This window comes from Phasianus colchicus, unplaced genomic scaffold (assembly GCF_987193195.1).
Source record: "Phasianus colchicus unplaced genomic scaffold, bPhaCol1.hap1.1 HAP1_SCAFFOLD_90, whole genome shotgun sequence".
Taxonomy (NCBI): Eukaryota; Metazoa; Chordata; class Aves; order Galliformes; family Phasianidae; genus Phasianus; species Phasianus colchicus.
Window position 1 is genome coordinate 8,938 of NW_028325261.1, and position 20,505 is coordinate 29,442.

The 20,505-nt window shown below is 48.5% G+C and overlaps 1 long non-coding RNA gene across 1 annotated transcript; it reads right to left on the minus strand.

Annotated features, from left to right (window-relative positions):
* Positions 1-11,807: 11,807 nt before the first annotated feature.
* Positions 11,808-13,867, minus strand: LOC149911544 (uncharacterized). The gene is made up of 3 exons (XR_016463193.1): positions 13,796-13,867; positions 13,522-13,695; positions 11,808-12,965 (listed from the first exon to the last, which is right to left on the minus strand). It is a non-coding gene; the product is annotated as an uncharacterized LOC149911544 (long non-coding RNA).
* Positions 13,868-20,505: the final 6,638 nt, after the last annotated feature.

Below are 20,505 nucleotides of genomic sequence, written 5' to 3' on the forward strand. Positions count from 1 at the left end.
CCTAACCCTAACCCTAACCCTAACCCTAACCCTAACCCTAACCCTAACCCTAACCCTAACCCTAACCCTAACCCTAACCCTAACCCTAACCCTAACCCTAACCCTAACCCTAACCCTAACCCTAACCCTAACCCTAACCCTAACCCTAACCCTAACCCTAACCCTAACCCTAACCCTAACCCTAACCCTAACCCTAACCCTAACCCTAACCCTAACCCTAACCCTAACCCTAACCCTAACCCTAACCCTAACCCTAACCCTAACCCTAACCCTAACCCTAACCCTAACCCTAACCCTAACCCTAACCCTAACCCTAACCCTAACCCTAACCCTAACCCTAACCCTAACCCTAACCCTAACCCTAACCCTAACCCTAACCCTAACCCTAACCCTAACCCTAACCCTAACCCTAACCCTAACCCTAACCCTAACCCTAACCCTAACCCTAACCCTAACCCTAACCCTAACCCTAACCCTAACCCTAACCCTAACCCTAACCCTAACCCTAACCCTAACCCTAACCCTAACCCTAACCCTAACCCTAACCCTAACCCTAACCCTAACCCTAACCCTAACCCTAACCCTAACCCTAACCCTAACCCTAACCCTAACCCTAACCCTAACCCTAACCCTAACCCTAACCCTAACCCTAACCCTAACCCTAACCCTAACCCTAACCCTAACCCTAACCCTAACCCTAACCCTAACCCTAACCCTAACCCTAACCCTAACCCTAACCCTAACCCTAACCCTAACCCTAACCCTAACCCTAACCCTAACCCTAACCCTAACCCTAACCCTAACCCTAACCCTAACCCTAACCCTAACCCTAACCCTAACCCTAACCCTAACCCTAACCCTAACCCTAACCCTAACCCTAACCCTAACCCTAACCCTAACCCTAACCCTAACCCTAACCCTAACCCTAACCCTAACCCTAACCCTAACCCTAACCCTAACCCTAACCCTAACCCTAACCCTAACCCTAACCCTAACCCTAACCCTAACCCTAACCCTAACCCTAACCCTAACCCTAACCCTAACCCTAACCCTAACCCTAACCCTAACCCTAACCCTAACCCTAACCCTAACCCTAACCCTAACCCTAACCCTAACCCTAACCCTAACCCTAACCCTAACCCTAACCCTAACCCTAACCCTAACCCTAACCCTAACCCTAACCCTAACCCTAACCCTAACCCTAACCCTAACCCTAACCCTAACCCTAACCCTAACCCTAACCCTAACCCTAACCCTAACCCTAACCCTAACCCTAACCCTAACCCTAACCCTAACCCTAACCCTAACCCTAACCCTAACCCTAACCCTAACCCTAACCCTAACCCTAACCCTAACCCTAACCCTAACCCTAACCCTAACCCTAACCCTAACCCTAACCCTAACCCTAACCCTAACCCTAACCCTAACCCTAACCCTAACCCTAACCCTAACCCTAACCCTAACCCTAACCCTAACCCTAACCCTAACCCTAACCCTAACCCTAACCCTAACCCTAACCCTAACCCTAACCCTAACCCTAACCCTAACCCTAACCCTAACCCTAACCCTAACCCTAACCCTAACCCTAACCCTAACCCTAACCCTAACCCTAACCCTAACCCTAACCCTAACCCTAACCCTAACCCTAACCCTAACCCTAACCCTAACCCTAACCCTAACCCTAACCCTAACCCTAACCCTAACCCTAACCCTAACCCTAACCCTAACCCTAACCCTAACCCTAACCCTAACCCTAACCCTAACCCTAACCCTAACCCTAACCCTAACCCTAACCCTAACCCTAACCCTAACCCTAACCCTAACCCTAACCCTAACCCTAACCCTAACCCTAACCCTAACCCTAACCCTAACCCTAACCCTAACCCTAACCCTAACCCTAACCCTAACCCTAACCCTAACCCTAACCCTAACCCTAACCCTAACCCTAACCCTAACCCTAACCCTAACCCTAACCCTAACCCTAACCCTAACCCTAACCCTAACCCTAACCCTAACCCTAACCCTAACCCTAACCCTAACCCTAACCCTAACCCTAACCCTAACCCTAACCCTAACCCTAACCCTAACCCTAACCCTAACCCTAACCCTAACCCTAACCCTAACCCTAACCCTAACCCTAACCCTAACCCTAACCCTAACCCTAACCCTAACCCTAACCCTAACCCTAACCCTAACCCTAACCCTAACCCTAACCCTAACCCTAACCCTAACCCTAACCCTAACCCTAACCCTAACCCTAACCCTTCCACACAAGCATATGTACACAAACTATACCTGCAATTATACCTTGGGAAGTAGAACAGGGCTATCCATATTCATTACAATTTCTGAACTTCATTTATGAATGCTATGCCTATCAACTCTGTATATGGCACAATGCTATTTCTAGGTGCAGCATCCATACGAGGCACAATACAGTGTACAGGCATAGCATTACACAGATTGCATTGTGCCACATATTCAGTTTACAGGTGCAATATACACTTACTCCATTCAGTTTAACACACATGGTTTACATATGTCAGATTAACTACAGAAAGGTCACAGAGCCTCCATACCACATTAATGACATTACATTTTCAAAAACATTATATATTCCAATCCACCTCAAAAGCAGTTCATATCTCAGCCCATCCAAAAGGAAACGCAAGTCTCAGACTGGCCGGGAAGGAAGGCAAATTGCCTCCAACGTCCCTTGGGTGTTGCTTACAAGGTTGGGTTAGCCCTGCGGTAGAAACAAACAAAGCAAAGCTAACCCAACCCCGTAAGCAAGGCAAAGCTACAGCCAATTTGGTTGAGATTGATTGCACATGCTGAAATCAGCGCAACTCTCATCACAGCCACAAAGGGGCGCGAGTCTCAAAGTGGCCGGGAAGGAACACAGCCTCCAGCGGCCCTTGGGCGTTGCTTACAGGGTTGGGTTAGCCCTGCGGTAGAAACAAACAAAGCAAAGCTAACCCAACCCCGTAAGCAAGGCAAAGCTACAGCCAATTTGGTTGAGATTGATTGCACATGCTGAAATCAGCGCAACTCTCATCACGGCCACAAAGGGGCGCGAGTCTCAAAGTGGCCGGGAAGGAACACAGCCTCCAGCGGCCCTTGGGTGTTGCTTACGGGGTTGGGTTAGCCCTGCGGTAGAAACAAACAAAGCAAAGCTAACCCAACCCCGTAAGCAAGGCAAAGCTACAGCCAATTTGGTTGAGATTGATTGCACATGCTGAAATCAGCGCAACTCTCATCACGGCCACAAAGGGGCGCGAGTCTCAAAGTGGCCGGGAAGGAACACAGCCTCCAGCAGCCCTTGGGCATTGGTTACGGGGTTGGGTTAGCCCTGCGGTAGAAACAAACAAAGCAAAGCTAACCCAACCCCGTAAGCAAGGCAAAGCTACAGCCAATTTGGTTGAGATTGATTGCACATGCTGAAATCAGCGCAACTCTCATCACAGCCACAAAGGGGCGCGAGTCTCAAAGTGGCCGGGAAGGAACACAGCCTCCAGCGGCCCTTGGGTGTTGCTTACAGGGTTGGGTTAGCCCTGCGGTAGAAACAAACAAAGCAAAGCTAACCCAACCCCGTAAGCAAGGCAAAGCTAAAGCCAATTTGGTTGAGATTAATCAACTGTACATGCTGAAATCAGCGCAACTCTCAAAATGGCCACAATGGGGCACGAGTCTCAGACTGGCCGGGAAGGAAGGCAAATGGCCTCCAACGGCCCTTGGGTGTTGCTTACAGGGTTGGGTTAGCCCTGCGGTAGAAACAAACAAAGCAAAGCTAACCCAACCCCATAAGCAAGGCAAAGCTAAAGCCAATTTGGTTGATGCAAAATGACTGCAAAGCCAATTTGATTGATGCAAAAAGTCTGCAAAGCTAAAGCCAATTTGGTTGACATAAATGATGCACATACTGAAATCAGCGCAACTCTCAAAATGGCCACAAAGGGGCATGAGTCTTAAACTGGCTGGGAAGGAACACAAAATCACATGAGAAGGAAGGATTGGTTGGCATGGAAGTAGAAGGGCCCTAAGGAAGGGTGTGGGTGGGTTGGATTTGCTAGGCTGACGCCAATGGGGTGAACTATAATGAGAACAAGTACTGCATTCCACACATTGCCTGCAATGACCTTGGGCGCTGGTAGGGGCTTGTGGCAGAGTGAAAGGAAGACTATGGGAAGGGAAGAGACCAGGAGATATGAGTAACAGCTCAACTGAACTAAGCTGGTGGTGACTGTGGGAGGCCTGGAAAGAGCATGGCATCCCAGGGGGGAAGTCATCAACTGGAAGTGTCAAAGGCATCTTGGCCTGCAATACAGAGAGACACACTTTAGAAAGAGGAACGCCAAGACACAAACAGCGCTCACCATAAGACCACCCCCCACAAAATGTGCAAGCAAAAGACCACCCCAACAAATGGCTTAAGATTAAGGTTAGGAGTATTTAACAGGAAAGATGTAGGATTATTTTTAGTATTACTAAATACTAAAAGGTTACAGATAAGTTTAGTGCACCATTAGAGGGTAGGTTCAGGGTTAATTTGGACAGCTAGTATAGTTATCTATACAGTCATGCTTACAATTAGCACTACATTTGTTGTTCAGAGCTCATTAAGGTTGGGGTGAAGATATTACAGTTAGGGTTATTAGGATCATGCTCAGAGTGACTGTTAGGGAAAGCGTAGGCAAAGGCAAGAACACTGAAGCAAACACCAAAACAGAGTGCAAAGGTATAGACAGTACCCAAGAGAGGGCAACATCAAAGGCAAGGCTAAGTCATGGAAAACAACAAAGGCGGCCGCGTCAGAGGCCGGGCCCAAAGAGAAGGCCGCGTCAGAGGCCGGGCCCAAAGAGAAGGCCGCGTCAGAGGCCGGGCCCAAAGAGAAGGCCGCGTCAGAGGCCGGGCCCAAAGAGAAGGCCGCGTCAGAGGCCGGGCCCAAAGAGAAGGCCGCGTCAGAGGCCGGGCCCAAAGAGAAGGCCGCGTCAGAGGCCGGGCCCAAAGAGAAGGCCGCGTCAGAGGCCGGGCCCAAAGAGAAGGCCGCGTCAGAGGCCGGGCCCAAAGAGAAGGCCGCGTCAGAGGCCGGGCCCAAAGAGAAGGCCGCGTCAGAGGCCGGGCCCAAAGAGAAGGCCGCGTCAGAGGCCGGGCCCAAAGAGAAGGCCGCGTCAGAGGCCGGGCCCAAAGAGAAGGCCTCAGGGAATGCCAAACCAGCACAAGACTGAAGAGAAGGCCTCAGGGAATGCCAAACCAGCACAAGACTGAAGAGAAGGCCTCAGGGAATGCCAAACCAGCACAAGACTGAAGAGAAGGCCTCAGGGAATGCCAAACCAGCACAAGACTGAAGAGAAGGCCTCAGGGAATGCCAAACCAGCACAAGACTGAAGAGAAGGCCTCAGGGAATGCCAAACCAGCACAAGACTGAAGAGACCATTACATAGAACGCCAAAACAGAGGGCAGGGCCCAAGAAAACGCTGCAAGGAACGCCAAAACGGAGGGCAGGGCCCAAGAAAACGCTGCCAGGAACGCCAAAACGGAGGGCAGGGCCCAAGAAAACGCTGCCAGGAACGCCAAAACGGAGGGCAGGGCCCAAGAAAACGCTGCCAGGAACGCCAAAACGGAGGGCAGGGCCCAAGAAAACGCTGCCAGGAACGCCAAAACGGAGGGCAGGGCCCAAGAAAACGCTGCCAGGAACGCCAAAACAGAGGGCAGGGCCCAAGAAAACGCTGCCAGGAACGCCAAAACAGAGGGCAGGGCCCAAGAAAACGCTGCCAGGAACGCCAAAACAGAGGGCAGGGCCCAAGAAAACGCTGCCAGGAACGCCAAAACGGAGGGCAAAGCCCAAGAAAACGCTACCAGGAACGCCAAAACAGAGGGCAGGGCCAAAGAAAACGCTACCAGGAACGCCAAAACAGAGGGCAGGGCCCAAGAAAACGCTACCAGGAACACCAAAATGGAGGGCAGGGCCCAAGAAAACGCCACCACAGACACCAAAACAGAGACCAAAGAGAATGCTGCAGGAGATAATCAGGCACAGAGGAGAGGAAAGGGGAACGCAGAAGGAAGAGAACGGACAGCCTGTAAGGCACGCTGAAATGCAGAAATGAACTCCGGGTACCCTACCTTGTGTCTTACTAAGTAATGGGTAAACATTGCCCTTACCTCTTGGGCAGATTATTACCGTCAGCAAAGTTGGCTTCCGGGGCATCGCAGGAAATGCAGATTTCTGTTCCTGGCTGTTCTCATGAAGAGCCACAGATTGCTCTGTGCAGTTGTTATGGCACTCAGGAGTGCCACAGCTCCCCGCTGCCACCTGTTGGACACAATACAGTAATGAAGGCACTATCCCACATATGCAAGGGCTGCACACTGTGCACACAACTTATTAACAACAACAACTGTTAAACTAACTATGACTTCTTTTCTGCACTACGATTGGGATGAAGGTTAATTTGACAGAAAACAAGGGGTGTTATTTTTATTGCTGCATTTCGGGTTAGAGACATTTTTTTTTACATCAGGCTAAGGGTTAGGTTTACAGATGCATTGCAGGTTAATGTAATTATCATTAGAGTTCCCATTAAGCTAGGGGTTCAGGTCAAGATCAAAATTAACACTGCCTCCCAGCCAATCCCAGAGAGCCAAAGGCAAAGCCGTGCCAAACTGCCAGGACAAGCGAAGGGAAATCTGAGGTAAAGGCAAAGCAAACAGCTAAGGCTAAGGGAAGGGCAAAAGCAAGGAGAATGCCCAGTGATAAGCTATGCTGAGGGCAAGGAGAGCACAGCAGGGAAGGCCAACAGCAAAGGCCGAGAAAACACAGCAAGAAATGCCTAGGTGAGGGCTAAGAGCACACGGCAGGATGTGCCAAAACAGGAGGCCGAGAGGACGTGGCAGGGAACGCCAGGACAAGCGGCCGAAGAGAACATGGCAAAGAAAGCCAATACAGAAGGCCAAGAGAAGGTGGCTGGGTAGGCCAAAACAGGAGGCCAAGGAGAATGCCACAGGGAAGGGAACGCCAAACAGGACGCCGAGGAGGACATCACAGGGAACGCCCGGGCAAGGGCTATGAGATGGCAGGAAGTGCCGAGGACAACGGCCAAGAGAACATGGCAAGAAATACCAAAACAGAAGGCTAAGAGAACACAGCAGTAAATGCCTAGGCAAGGGCTAAGAGAACATGGCAGGAAGTGCCAAAACAGGAAGCCAAGAGGATGTGGCAGGGAACTCCAGAACAAGTGGCCAGAGAGAACATGGCAAAGAAAGCCCATGCAGAAGGCCAAGAGAAGGTGGCTGGGTAGGCCAAAACAGGAGGCCAAGGAGAATGCCACAGGGAACGCCCAGGCAATGGCTATGAGATGGCAGGAAATGCTGAGGACAACAGCCAAGAGAACAAGGCAAGAAATGCCGAAACACGAGGCCAAGAGAACATGGCAAGAAACACCAAAACCAAATGCTGAAGAGAATGCAGCAAAGAAAGCTAAGTACAATGGCCACGACAATGGGGCACAGAACACCAAAACAGGACAGCAAGAAAATGCAGTAGATAATGTCTAGGGTAAAGAGAAGGAGAACACTGCAGTGAAAGGCCAGAGACAAATAGAATGTGGGAAGAAAAGGACAGGCAGCCTTTGGGGTACCCTAAAATGCAATAAAGAGCTCCGGGAGTGCTACATTGTACCACGCTACATAATGGGTAAACATTGGTGTGCGTACGCTGCCCTTACCTGCTGGGCAGACAATTACCAGTCAGCAAAGTCGGCTTCCAGGGCATCCCAGGAAAAGCGGATTTCTGTTCCAAGCTGTTCTTATGAGGAGCCACAGATCTCTCCGTGCAGTTTTTACGGCGCTCAGGAGCGCCACAGCTCTCCGCTGCCACCTGTTGGACACAATACAGTAATGAAGGCACTATCCCACATATGCAAGGGCTGCACCCTGTGCACACTGCTCTAATGATGTCACAAAGGAGCATTAGGGATAAAATTAATGCTATTTGTTGGTTTGAAGTCACAGTTAGTTTATTAGTTTAACAATTGCTTTCTGCACTACGATTGGGATGAAGGTTAATTTGACAGAAAACAAGGGGTGTTATTTTTATTGCTGCATTTTGGGTTAGAGACTTTTTTTTTACATCAGGCTAAGGGTTAGGTTTACAGATGCATTGCAGGTTAATGTAATTATCATTAGAGTTCCCATTAAGCTAGGGGTTCAGGTCAAGATCAAAATTAACACTGCCTCCCAGCCAATCCCAGAGAGCCAAAGGCAAAGGCGTGCCAAACTGCCAGGACAAGCAAAGGGAAATCTGAGGTAAAGGCAAAGCAAACAGCAAAGGCTAAGGGAAGGGCAAAAGCAAGGAGAATGCCCAATGAAAGGCTATGGTGAGGGCAAGGGCAAGGAGAGCACAGCAGGGAAGGCCAACGGCAAAGGCCAACAGAACACAGCAAGAAATGCCTAGGTGAGGGCTAAGAGCACACGGCAGGACGTGCCAAAACAGGAGGCCGAGAGGACGTGGCAGGGAACGCCAGAACAAGCAGCCAAAGAGAACATGGCAAAGGAAGCCAATGCATGAGGCCAAGAGAAGGTGGCTAGGTAGGCCAAAACAGGAGGCCAAGGAGAATGCCACAGGGAACGCCAAAACAGAAGGCAAAGGTATAGACAGCACCCAAGGGAAGGCAACATCAAAGACAAGGCAAAGTCATGGAGAACAACAAAGGGAAGGCCTCGCCAGAGGCCGAGCCTCAAGCGACAGCCTCGGGAATGCCAAAATGAAGGACAAGATCAAAGAGAATGCCGCAAGGAACACCAAAACAGCACAAGACTGATGAGACCATTGCACAGAACACCAAAACAGAGGGCAAAAACCAAGATAATGCCACAGGCAATGCCAAAACGGAGGGCAGGGCCCAATAGAACAATGCAGGGAACGCCAAAACGGAGGGCAAGGCTCAAGAGAACAATGCACGGAACGCCAAAACGGAGGGCAGGGCCCAAGAAAACACCGCCAGGAACGCCAAAACGGAGGGCAGGGCCCAAGAAAACACCGCCAGGAACGCCAAAACGGAGGGCAGGGCCGAAGAAAACAATCGAGGAAATGCCAAAACGGAGGGCAAGGCCCAAGAAAACACCGCCAGGAACGCCAAAATGGAGGGCAGGGCCCAAGAAAACACCGCCAGGAACGCCAAAACAGAGGGCAGGGCCCAAGAAAACAATGGAGGAAATGCCAAAACGGAGGGCAAGGCCCAAGAAAACACCGCCAGGAACGCCAAAATGGAGGGCAGGGCCCAAGAAAACACCGCCAGGAACGCCAAAATGGAGGGCAGGGCCCAAGAAAACACCGCCAGGAACGCCAAAATGGAGGGCAGGGCCCAAGAAAACACCGCCAGGAACGCCAAAACAGAGGGCAGGGCCCAAGAAAACACCGCCAGGAATGCCAAAACACTGGGCAAGGCACAAGAGAATGCCACCACAGACATCAGAACAGAGACCAAAGAGAATGCTGCAGGAGATAATCAGGCACAGAGGAGAGGCAAGGGGAACGCACAAAGAAGAGAACGGACAGCCTGTAAGGCACGCTGAAATGCAGAAATGAACTCCGGGTACCCTACCTTGTGTCTTACTAAGTAATGGGTAAACATTGCCCTTACCTCTTGGGCAGATTATTACCGTCAGCAAAGTTGGCTTCCGGGGCATCGCAGGAAATGCAGATTTCTGTTCCTGGCTGTTGTCATGAAGAGCCACAGATCACTCTGTGCAGTTTTTACGGCGCTCAGGAGCGCCACAGCTCTCCGCTGCCACCTGTTGGACACAATACAGTAATGAAGGCACTATCCCACATATGCAAGGGCTGCACCCTGTGCACACTGCTCTAATGATGTCACAAAGGAGCATTAGGGATAAAATTAATGCTATTTGTTGGCTTCAATTGTTAAACTAACTACAACTTCTTTTCTGCACTACGATTGGGATGAAGGTTAATTTGACAGAAAACAAGGGGTGTTATTTTTATTGCTGCATTTCGGGTTAGAGACATTTTTTTTTACATCAGGCTAAGGGTTAGGTTTACAGATGCATTGCAGGTTAATGTAATTATCATTAGAGTTCCCATTAAGCTAGGGGTTCAGGTCAAGATCAAAATTAACACTGCCTCCCAGCCAATCCCAGAGAGCCAAAGGCAAAGGCGTGCCAAACTGCCAGGACAAGCAAAGGGAAATCTGAGGTAAAGGCAAAGCAAACAGCTAAGGCTAAGGGAAGGGCAAAAGCAAGGAAAATACCCAGTGATAAGCTATGGTGAGGGCAAGGAGAGCACAGCAGGGAAGGCCAACAGCAAAGGCCAACAGAACACAGCAAGAAACACCAAAACAGAAGGCCAAGAGAACATGGCAAGAAATGCCTAGGCAAGAGCTAAGAGAACATGGCAAGAAATGCCAAAACAGGAGGCCGAGAGGACGTGGCAGGGAACGCCAGGACAAGCGGCCAAAGAGAACATGGCAAAGGAAGCCAATGCAGAAGGCCAAGAGAAGGTGGCTGGGTAGGCCAAAACAGGAGGCCAAGGAGAATGCCACAGGGAACGCCCAGGCAATGGCTATGAGATGGCAGGAAGTGCCGAGGACAACGGCCAAGAGAACATGGCAAGAAATACCAAAACAGAAGGCTAAGAGAACACAGCAGTAAATGCCTAGGCAAGGGCTAAGAGAACATGGCAGGAAGTGCCAAAACAGGAAGCCAAGAGGATGTGGCAGGGAACTCCAGAACAAGTGGCCAGAGAGAACATGGCAAAGAAAGCCCATGCAGAAGGCCAAGAGAAGGTGGCTGGGTAGGCCAAAACAGGAGGCCAAGGAGAATGCCACAGGGAACGCCAAAACAGGACACCGAGGAGGATGCCACAGGGAACGCCCAGGCAATGGCTATGAGATGGCAGGAAATGCTGAGGACAATGGCCAAGAGAACATGGCAAGAAACGCCAAAATTAAATGCTGAAGAGAATGCAGCAAAGAAAGCTAAGTACAATGGCCACGACAATGGGGCACAGAACACCAAAACAGGACAGCAAGAAAATGCAGTAGATAATGTCTAGGGTAAAGAGAAGGAGAACACTGCAGTGAAAGGCCAGAGACAAATAGAATGTGGGAAGAAAAGGACAGGCAGCCTTTGGGGTACCCTAAAATGCAATAAAGAGCTCCGGGAGTGCTACGTTGTACCATGCTACATAATGGGTAAACATTGTTGTGCATACGCTGCCCTTACCTGCTGGGCAGACAATTACCAGTCAGCAAAGTGGGATTCTGGGGCATTCCAGGAAATCCAGCTTTCCATTTCTAGCTGTTCTCATGAAGATTCACACATCTCTCCATGCAGACGTTACAGCACCTGGGAGAACCACAGCTCCCAGTAATGCTGCACAGTAACGAAAGCACTACCCTGCATACATTGGGGGGCTGCACTCTGTGCATGATGCTGCTCACCAGCAGCACAGTAGCTGAGAACAACACACAAGAAAAGGCTCAAATACCCAATAACACTTTTGCTTCCATCTCCTCTGATAACTGCTCATTATATACAGCCCTCACCTTTGGCTGTGCAGGTGGGGATTGACAAAGCAATGCCACCCCCACCAACAACCTCCCTGCCCCACACTGAGAGTCAAGATAGGGTTTGGGATCACCTGAGGAACCTGAACATCCAGGAGTCTATGGGTCCCAATGAAATGCATCCCAGAGTCACGACGGTATTCGCTGATGCAGTCAACAAGCCATTCTCAACGGTATTTGAGAAGTTGTGGCAGTCAGGTGAAATCCCTGGTGAGTAGAAAAAAAGCAACAGCACATCTGTTATTATGGATAAAAAGGATGACCCTGGGAACTATCAACATGTCAGTCTCACCTCTGTGCTGTGAATGATCGCAGAGCAGATCCTCCTGGAAGTGACTCCAAGGCACATGTTCCAGTGCATCACCACCCTGAGTGAAAAACTTCCTCCTAATATCCAACCTAAACCTCTCCTGTCTTAGTTTAAAACTACTCCCACTTGTCCTATCCTGATCCACCCTCATAAACAGCTGTTTCCCCTCCTGTTTATCCACTCCCTCAAGTACTGGAAGGCCACAATGAGGTCTCTCCAGAGCCTTCTCTTCTCCAGTCTAAACAAGCCCAGTTCCCTCAACCTTTCCTCATAGGAGAGGTGCTCCAGGCCTCTGATCATCTTAGTGCCCTCCTCTGGACCCACTCTGAGAGTTCCAAGTCCTTCCTGTGCTGGGGGCTCCAGGCCTGGACGCAGTTAAGCAGATGGTGCCTCATGAGAGCCGAGTAGAGGGGGAAAAGAAAAAAAAAAAAAAAAAAAATCACCTCCCTCTCTCTGCTGGCTGTTCTTCTTTTAATGCAGCCCAGGATATAGTTGTCTTTCCAGGATGCAAGTGCACACTGCTAGCTCATGTCCAGCTTCTTATCCACTGGGATCCACACGTCCTTCTCTTCAGGGCTGCTCTCAAGCGGTTCTTTGCCGAGTTTGTATAAACATCTGGGATTGCCTCTTCATCACTGACATTGACAGTGGGGGTCAAGTGCACCCTAATGACACCGAGCTGTGGGGTGCAGTGACACACCAGAGGGATGGGACACCATCCAGAGAGACCTCAATAGGCTGAGTAGTGGGCACTCAGCAATGTACCTTCCCAGCCCAGAAAGCTAACTGTATGCTGGGTTCCACCCAAAGATGCGTGGTCAGTAGGCAAAGGGAGATGATCCTGCCCCTCTGCCCTATGCTGGTGAGGCCTCACCTGGAGTGCTGTGTCTGGATTTGGATGGCTGCAGTGTAGGACACAGACATAGAGCTGTTGGAGTACATCCAGAGAATAGCCACAAATATGAACCGAGGGATGGAATGCCTTTCCTATGAAGAGAGAAAATTGGGGCTGTTCAGCCTGGAGAAGTGAAGGCTCTGAGGTGACCTGGTAACAGCCTTTCAATACCTAAAGGGAAAAATGAGAAAAAATTTAGGTTAGATATAAAGAAAATCTTGTGAGGGTGGTGACACAGTGTAACAGGTTACTCAGACACATGATGGATGCCTTGTCCCTTCCAAGGTGAGGCTGGGCCAGGTTCTGGGCAACCTGATCTAGCTGTATCACAGAGCCTCTCTGGACCAGTCCCAGTACTCAGCAGACCAGGGACCTCACTTCATCACACTGTTGGGAACCAGAGCTGTAGAGCTATTGAATGGGGGACAGGGGATGGAAGGAAGAGGGATGGGGGTTTGGGTGTCATAGAGATTAGGAAACTAATAGGATCTCCAGACAATTAGGATGGAGATATCTGGGGTGATGCTGAGTACAGTGGTCCAAAAGAGGACAATCCTTGGCCTTCTATAAAGATGAAGTCAGATCTGCTGTTCAAACAGAAAGGACTGTAGGATCCCAAGGTGGTCAGTCACAATGTGCTCTGAGAACAATGCCTGGGGATCCATTACCATTGACAAATTTGTAAGGGAGATATGGGAGAGAACCAGACAAAATAGGAACAGAATACCTGTTATCACTATGCTCAAGTGGTGCAGACCATATTATGCTCAGTGAGGATGAAGCAGATGGCCACTACGTTCTGGGAGTGTTCTTCAGGTCCTGGCCGAAGCACCTCACTCTATCATCAGCCGTGTAGTGCAGCAGGCTGGGAGAATAGACCCCATGGAGAAAGGTGAGCCGCCTGCAACCCATTTGATAACTAAGTGAGCTTCCCACAGCCATTAGAAACCTGCCTGCATACAAGCTAGTGCACAAACACGGGGCTTGGAATGCTCTGTTACCTGCTCAGTAGATCTCAGAGTGCTTACACCCCTGATGAGACAAACTCCAGCAATCCCTAAACCCCATCAAGCTAAAAAAAAAAAATGAGATCAGCTGATTTATTACATGTAAGGGTGCACAGAATGCCTTTAAACAACTTTGTATGCTTGGAAGCAGTGCATAACACTCTTAACTACAGTCATGAAATGGGATGATAGAGGTGTACACAAACCATGTTTGGAGCCACAGGTTTGAGATCATGCTGTAAGAACCATGAAATGGTGAACAGAGATGGAACCACAGAATCACAGAATCACAGAATCACAGAATGACCTGGGTTGGAGGGGACCTCAAGGATCATGTAGTTCCAACCCCCCTGCCTAGCAGGGCCACCAAACATACACCTTTACTAGATCAGGTTGCCCAGAGCCTCGTCCAACCTGGTCTTGAACACCTCCAAGGACGGGGCATCCACAACATCCCTGGGCAGCCTGTTCCAGGACCTAACCACCCTCCTAGTAAAAAACTTCCCCCTAACATCCAACCTAAATCTTCCCTCTTTTAACTTAAAACCATTTCCCCGTGTCCTGCTATTATCAGCCCTTATGAAGAGTTTACTCCCCTCCTGGGAGTAAGTTCCCTTCAGATATTGAAAGGCTGCAATGAGGTCGAAGATAACAAGCTCAGAAAGATTTGCTTAAAAGACCTGGAGAATGAAGAACCTCTTTATGGAAAAGGATGTTAGCTCTGGGCATTCCCACAACAGCAATGCTCAGTCAGCTAACCAGCATTATCCTGAGGCTGACTGAAGCATTCCAGAAATGAGGGAGCAATGAAAGAAAGAAACATGTGTCAGTCCTTCAATCACCATATCAGAGAAAGGGAGATAACACCTTCATCTCCCTTAGAGAAGAAAAAAGGGCATTGTGATGACAAACATGCAAATACAGCTGCTCTAATCCAGTTTGGTATCCCCCCCAAAAAGGTGGAGCTCACAGCCCTGAAATAAAGAAGAAATTACATGCCCCGTTCCAAATACTCACCCCACTCTCCCAGGGAAGCTGCCGCCAGGATGCTGCACCTATGGCTGCCAGGCCTTAAATGTAGTCAGGATACCCCCAGAAGGGGATATCACAGCCCTGAAATAAAAAAAAGAATAAGTTACCCCATTCCAAGGATGAACACTCAGCCCACACTGCCAAGGAAGCAGTCTCCAGGTAGAGATGCTGCCCTTGTGGCTTCCACCCCTTAAAATGTGGTCAGGATACTAGAGGAAAAAAAAAAAAAAAAAAAAAAAGAGAGACAGAAAGAGATTACAGCCCTGAAATAAAGAAACCACTTACCCCCTTCTCAAGAACCAACACTTGCCCATGCTCCACAGGAGACAGTCTACAGAGATAAACGCTGTCCTTACAGGTGCCAGCACTTAAATGTGGTCAGGATGCCCCCAAAATGGAAAAATCACAGCCCTGAAATAAGGAATCACTCGCCCTTTCTCAAGGACCAGACCTCCCCCCACACTCCCAAGGAGACAGTCGCCTAAGTCAGAAAACACGTTTAAGGCTGTCAGCCCTTAAGTCGGGGCGAGAACTAACAAAAAAAAGGAGAGATTGCAACCCTGAAATAAAGAAACACTCACTCTGTTCTAAGGGTTCACTCCATGCTCTAAAGGAAACATTCACCAGGTACAATAGCTGCTCATCCTGCTGCCAGACCTTAAGTGTGGTCAGGAACCCCCCAGAAGGGGAGATTACAATCCAACAATGAAGAAAGAATCAGTTACCCTATTCCAACAACAATCACCCCACACCACAGAGAAAGCAGTCTCCATGGAGAGATGCTGCCCTTATGGTTTCCACCCCTTGAAAGCGGTCAAGATGCCAAAAAAAGGGAAACAAGGCAAGGCAAGGCAAGGCATGGCAGCAACTTCAGTAAAAACAAGGCATGGCAGCAACTTCAGTAAAAACAAGGCATGGCAGCAACTTCAGTAAAAACAAGGCATGGCAGCAACTTCAGTAAAAACAAGGCATGGCAGCAACTTCAGTAAAAACAAGGCATGGCAGCAACTTCAGTAAAAACAAGGCATGGCAGCAACTTCAGTAAAAACAAGGCATGGCAGCAACTTCAGTAAAAACAAGGCATGGCAGCAACTTCAGTAAAAACAAGGCATGGCAGCAACTTCAGTAAAAACAAGGCATGGCAGCAACTTCAGTAAAAACAAGGCATGGCAGCAACTTCAGTAAAAACAAGGCATGGCAGCAACTTCAGTAAAAACAAGGCATGGCAGCAACTTCAGTAAAAACAAGGCATGGCAGCAACTTCAGTAAAAACAAGGCATGGCAGCAACTTCAGTAAAAACAAGGCATGGCAGCAACTTCAGTAAAAACAAGGCATGGCAGCAACTTCAGTAAAAACAAGGCATGGCAGCAACTTCAGTAAAAACAAGGCATGGCAGCAACTTCAGTAAAAACAAGGCATGGCAGCAACTTCAGTAAAAACAAGGCATGGCAGCAACTTCAGTAAAAACAAGGCATGGCAGCAACTTCAGTAAAAACAAGGCATGGCAGCAACTTCAGTAAAAACAAGGCATGGCAGCAACTTCAGTAAAAACAAGGCATGGCAGCAACTTCAGTAAAAACAAGGCATGGCAGCAACTTCAGTAAAAACAAGGCATGGCAGCAACTTCAGTAAAAACAAGGCATGGCAGCAACTTCAGTAAAAACAAGGCATGGCAGCAACTTCAGTAAAAACAAGGCATGGCAGCAACTTCAGTAAAAACAAGGCATGGCAGCAACTTCAGTAAAAACAAGGCATGGCAGCAACTTCAGTAAAAACAAGGCATGGCAGCAACTTCAGTAAAAACAAGGCATGGCAGCAACTTCAGTAAAAACAAGGCATGGCAGCAACTTCAGTAAAAACAAGGCATGGCAGCAACTTCAGTAAAAACAAGGCATGGCAGCAACTTCAGTAAAAACAAGGCATGGCAGCAACTTCAGTAAAAACAAGGCATGGCAGCAACTTCAGTAAAAACAAGGCATGGCAGCAACTTCAGTAAAAACAAGGCATGGCAGCAACTTCAGTAAAAACAAGGCATGGCAGCAACTTCAGTAAAAACAAGGCATGGCAGCAACTTCAGTAAAAACAAGGCATGGCAGCAACTTCAGTAAAAACAAGGCATGGCAGCAACTTCAGTAAAAACAAGGCATGGCAGCAACTTCAGTAAAAACAAGGCATGGCAGCAACTTCAGTAAAAACAAGGCATGGCAGCAACTTCAGTAAAAACAAGGCATGGCAGCAACTTCAGTAAAAACAAGGCATGGCAGCAACTTCAGTAAAAACAAGGCATGGCAGCAACTTCAGTAAAAACAAGGCATGGCAGCAACTTCAGTAAAAACAAGGCATGGCAGCAACTTCAGTAAAAACAAGGCATGGCAGCAACTTCAGTAAAAACAAGGCATGGCAGCAACTTCAGTAAAAACAAGGCATGGCAGCAACTTCAGTAAAAACAAGGCATGGCAGCAACTTCAGTAAAAACAAGGCATGGCAGCAACTTCAGTAAAAACAAGGCATGGCAGCAACTTCAGTAAAAACAAGGCATGGCAGCAACTTCAGTAAAAACAAGGCATGGCAGCAACTTCAGTAAAAACAAGGCATGGCAGCAACTTCAGTAAAAACAAGGCATGGCAGCAACTTCAGTAAAAACAAGGCATGGCAGCAACTTCAGTAAAAACAAGGCATGGCAGCAACTTCAGTAAAAACAAGGCATGGCAGCAACTTCAGTAAAAACAAGGCATGGCAGCAACTTCAGTAAAAACAAGGCATGGCAGCAACTTCAGTAAAAACAAGGCATGGCAGCAACTTCAGTAAAAACAAGGCATGGCAGCAACTTCAGTAAAAACAAGGCATGGCAGCAACTTCAGTAAAAACAAGGCATGGCAGCAACTTCAGTAAAAACAAGGCATGGCAGCAACTTCAGTAAAAACAAGGCATGGCAGCAACTTCAGTAAAAACAAGGCATGGCAGCAACTTCAGTAAAAACAAGGCATGGCAGCAACTTCAGTAAAAACAAGGCATGGCAGCAACTTCAGTAAAAACAAGGCATGGCAGCAACTTCAGTAAAAACAAGGCATGGCAGCAACTTCAGTAAAAACAAGGCATGGCAGCAACTTCAGTAAAAACAAGGCATGGCAGCAACTTCAGTAAAAACAAGGCATGGCAGCAACTTCAGTAAAAACAAGGCATGGCAGCAACTTCAGTAAAAACAAGGCATGGCAGCAACTTCAGTAAAAACAAGGCATGGCAGCAACTTCAGTAAAAACAAGGCATGGCAGCAACTTCAGTAAAAACAAGGCATGGCAGCAACTTCAGTAAAAACAAGGCATGGCAGCAACTTCAGTAAAAACAAGGCATGGCAGCAACTTCAGTAAAAACAAGGCATGGCAGCAACTTCAGTAAAAACAAGGCATGGCAGCAACTTCAGTAAAAACAAGGCATGGCAGCAACTTCAGTAAAAACAAGGCATGGCAGCAACTTCAGTAAAAACAAGGCATGGCAGCAACTTCAGTAAAAACAAGGCATGGCAGCAACTTCAGTAAAAACAAGGCATGGCAGCAACTTCAGTAAAAACAAGGCATGGCAGCAACTTCAGTAAAAACAAGGCATGGCAGCAACTTCAGTAAAAACAAGGCATGGCAGCAACTTCAGTAAAAACAAGGCATGGCAGCAACTTCAGTAAAAACAAGGCATGGCAGCAACTTCAGTAAAAACAAGGCATGGCAGCAACTTCAGTAAAAACAAGGCATGGCAGCAACTTCAGTAAAAACAAGGCATGGCAGCAACTTCAGTAAAAACAAGGCATGGCAGCAACTTCAGTAAAAACAAGGCATGGCAGCAACTTCAGTAAAAACAAGGCATGGCAGCAACTTCAGTAAAAACAAGGCATGGCAGCAACTTCAGTAAAAACAAGGCATGGCAGCAACTTCAGTAAAAACAAGGCATGGCAGCAACTTCAGTAAAAACAAGGCATGGCAGCAACTTCAGTAAAAACAAGGCATGGCAGCAACTTCAGTAAAAACAAGGCATGGCAGCAACTTCAGTAAAAACAAGGCATGGCAGCAACTTCAGTAAAAACAAGGCATGGCAGCAACTTCAGTAAAAACAAGGCATGGCAGCAACTTCAGTAAAAACAAGGCATGGCAGCAACTTCAGTAAAAACAAGGCATGGCAGCAACTTCAGTAAAAACAAGGCATGGCAGCAACTTCAGTAACACATGAATCACTCACCACTTTCCAAAGGTCTGCATTCACTCCCAAGGAGACAACCCCCAGGTAGAGATGCTGCCCTTACTGTTCCCAGCCCTTAAATGTGGTCAGGGAGGGGGTGGAGCCAAGGTCAGCCCTATCTGGTCCCATAGGTGAATTGCTTCCACCTGTGCTCACAGGGCTGGCTACACCCTTCACCAGGTGCTCAATCACTGCTTCTGGCTGTGAACTAACTGTTCCCATAAGGCCTGAAGCAAAAAAAAAAAAAAAAAGACTAGTAACAAGCTGGTGATTGGATCTGCCTGTCTGGCAAGGGGAGTTTTATCAGTGGATGAGCAACAATGGCACGCATATTTTGATTCAACTCTGTCCTCAAAGGCAATTGGTAAAATTGCCTGACTTTCTAAAATTGGTGACTCTGCTGGTGACACTGGGGTGACACTGGGGTGACATTGGGCTAGGATGATGTGGGGGGGTGATGCTGAGGGGTGATGTTGGAATATCATGGGGGGACATCAGGGAGTGATGTTGGAGTGATATTGTTGGGGGGAATGTAGTGGAAACCCTAAGGTGTGGCTTGAAACAATAATTGAGAAGGGACAAACCAGAGGAGCTCAGGTGCACGAAACGCACCTGAGTGATGAAAGGGGTGGATCCTGGCTCCACCCCCTCCCAGGCCTCATTTAAGTGTTGTCAGCAGAAATGAGCAGCTTTTGCTGGAGGTCCCTGCTTGCTTGAGATCTTCTAAAGTTAAGCAGATTTTGTTCTTTGTTTTTGTGTTTATAGCTGCCGTGTTTAAGCAAGTCCTCACTCATTGCAACCTAGGACTTACTTTTTTGCTATTGTTGTTGCATTTTCCATCATGTTGTAGCATTACAGGAGATAATTATTGGTGGGGGTGATGTTGGGGTTTTTTTGAGTAGTATTGTTGGAGTGAAGCTGGGAGGTTACATTCCGATAAGACTAGGATGGTGTTGGAGTTTCACTGGGGGGTGACATAAGGGAGTGATATTGGGGTTACACTGTTGGGGTGACACTGGTGGGGGCACACTGGTGTGACACTGGGGTGAAACTGGGTTGAGGTTGTGCAGTGATGTTGTAGGGTGATGTTAGAGTATCTCTGGGGGATGAGATGAAGGAGTGACGTTGTTGGGGGGGTGACATTATTGAGGTGATGCTGGGAGGGAAGTGAGGGAGGAATCAGGAAATGACGTTGGGGTGATGTTGTTGGGGTGACAAGGGAGAGACGTTGGGTGGTGATGTTGGGGTATCACTTGGGGTAACATCAAGGAGTGACATTGTTGGGGTGACATTACTAGGAAGGATATTGGGCTATCCCTACCCTAAGAGGGGTTTCAACAGGGAGTGACGCTGCGGTGATGTTTGGAAGTGATAATGGGGAGTGCTGGTGGGGTGTGGCTGGGATTGACATCAGGAAGTGAAGCTGGGGGGGTGACACTGGAGTGAA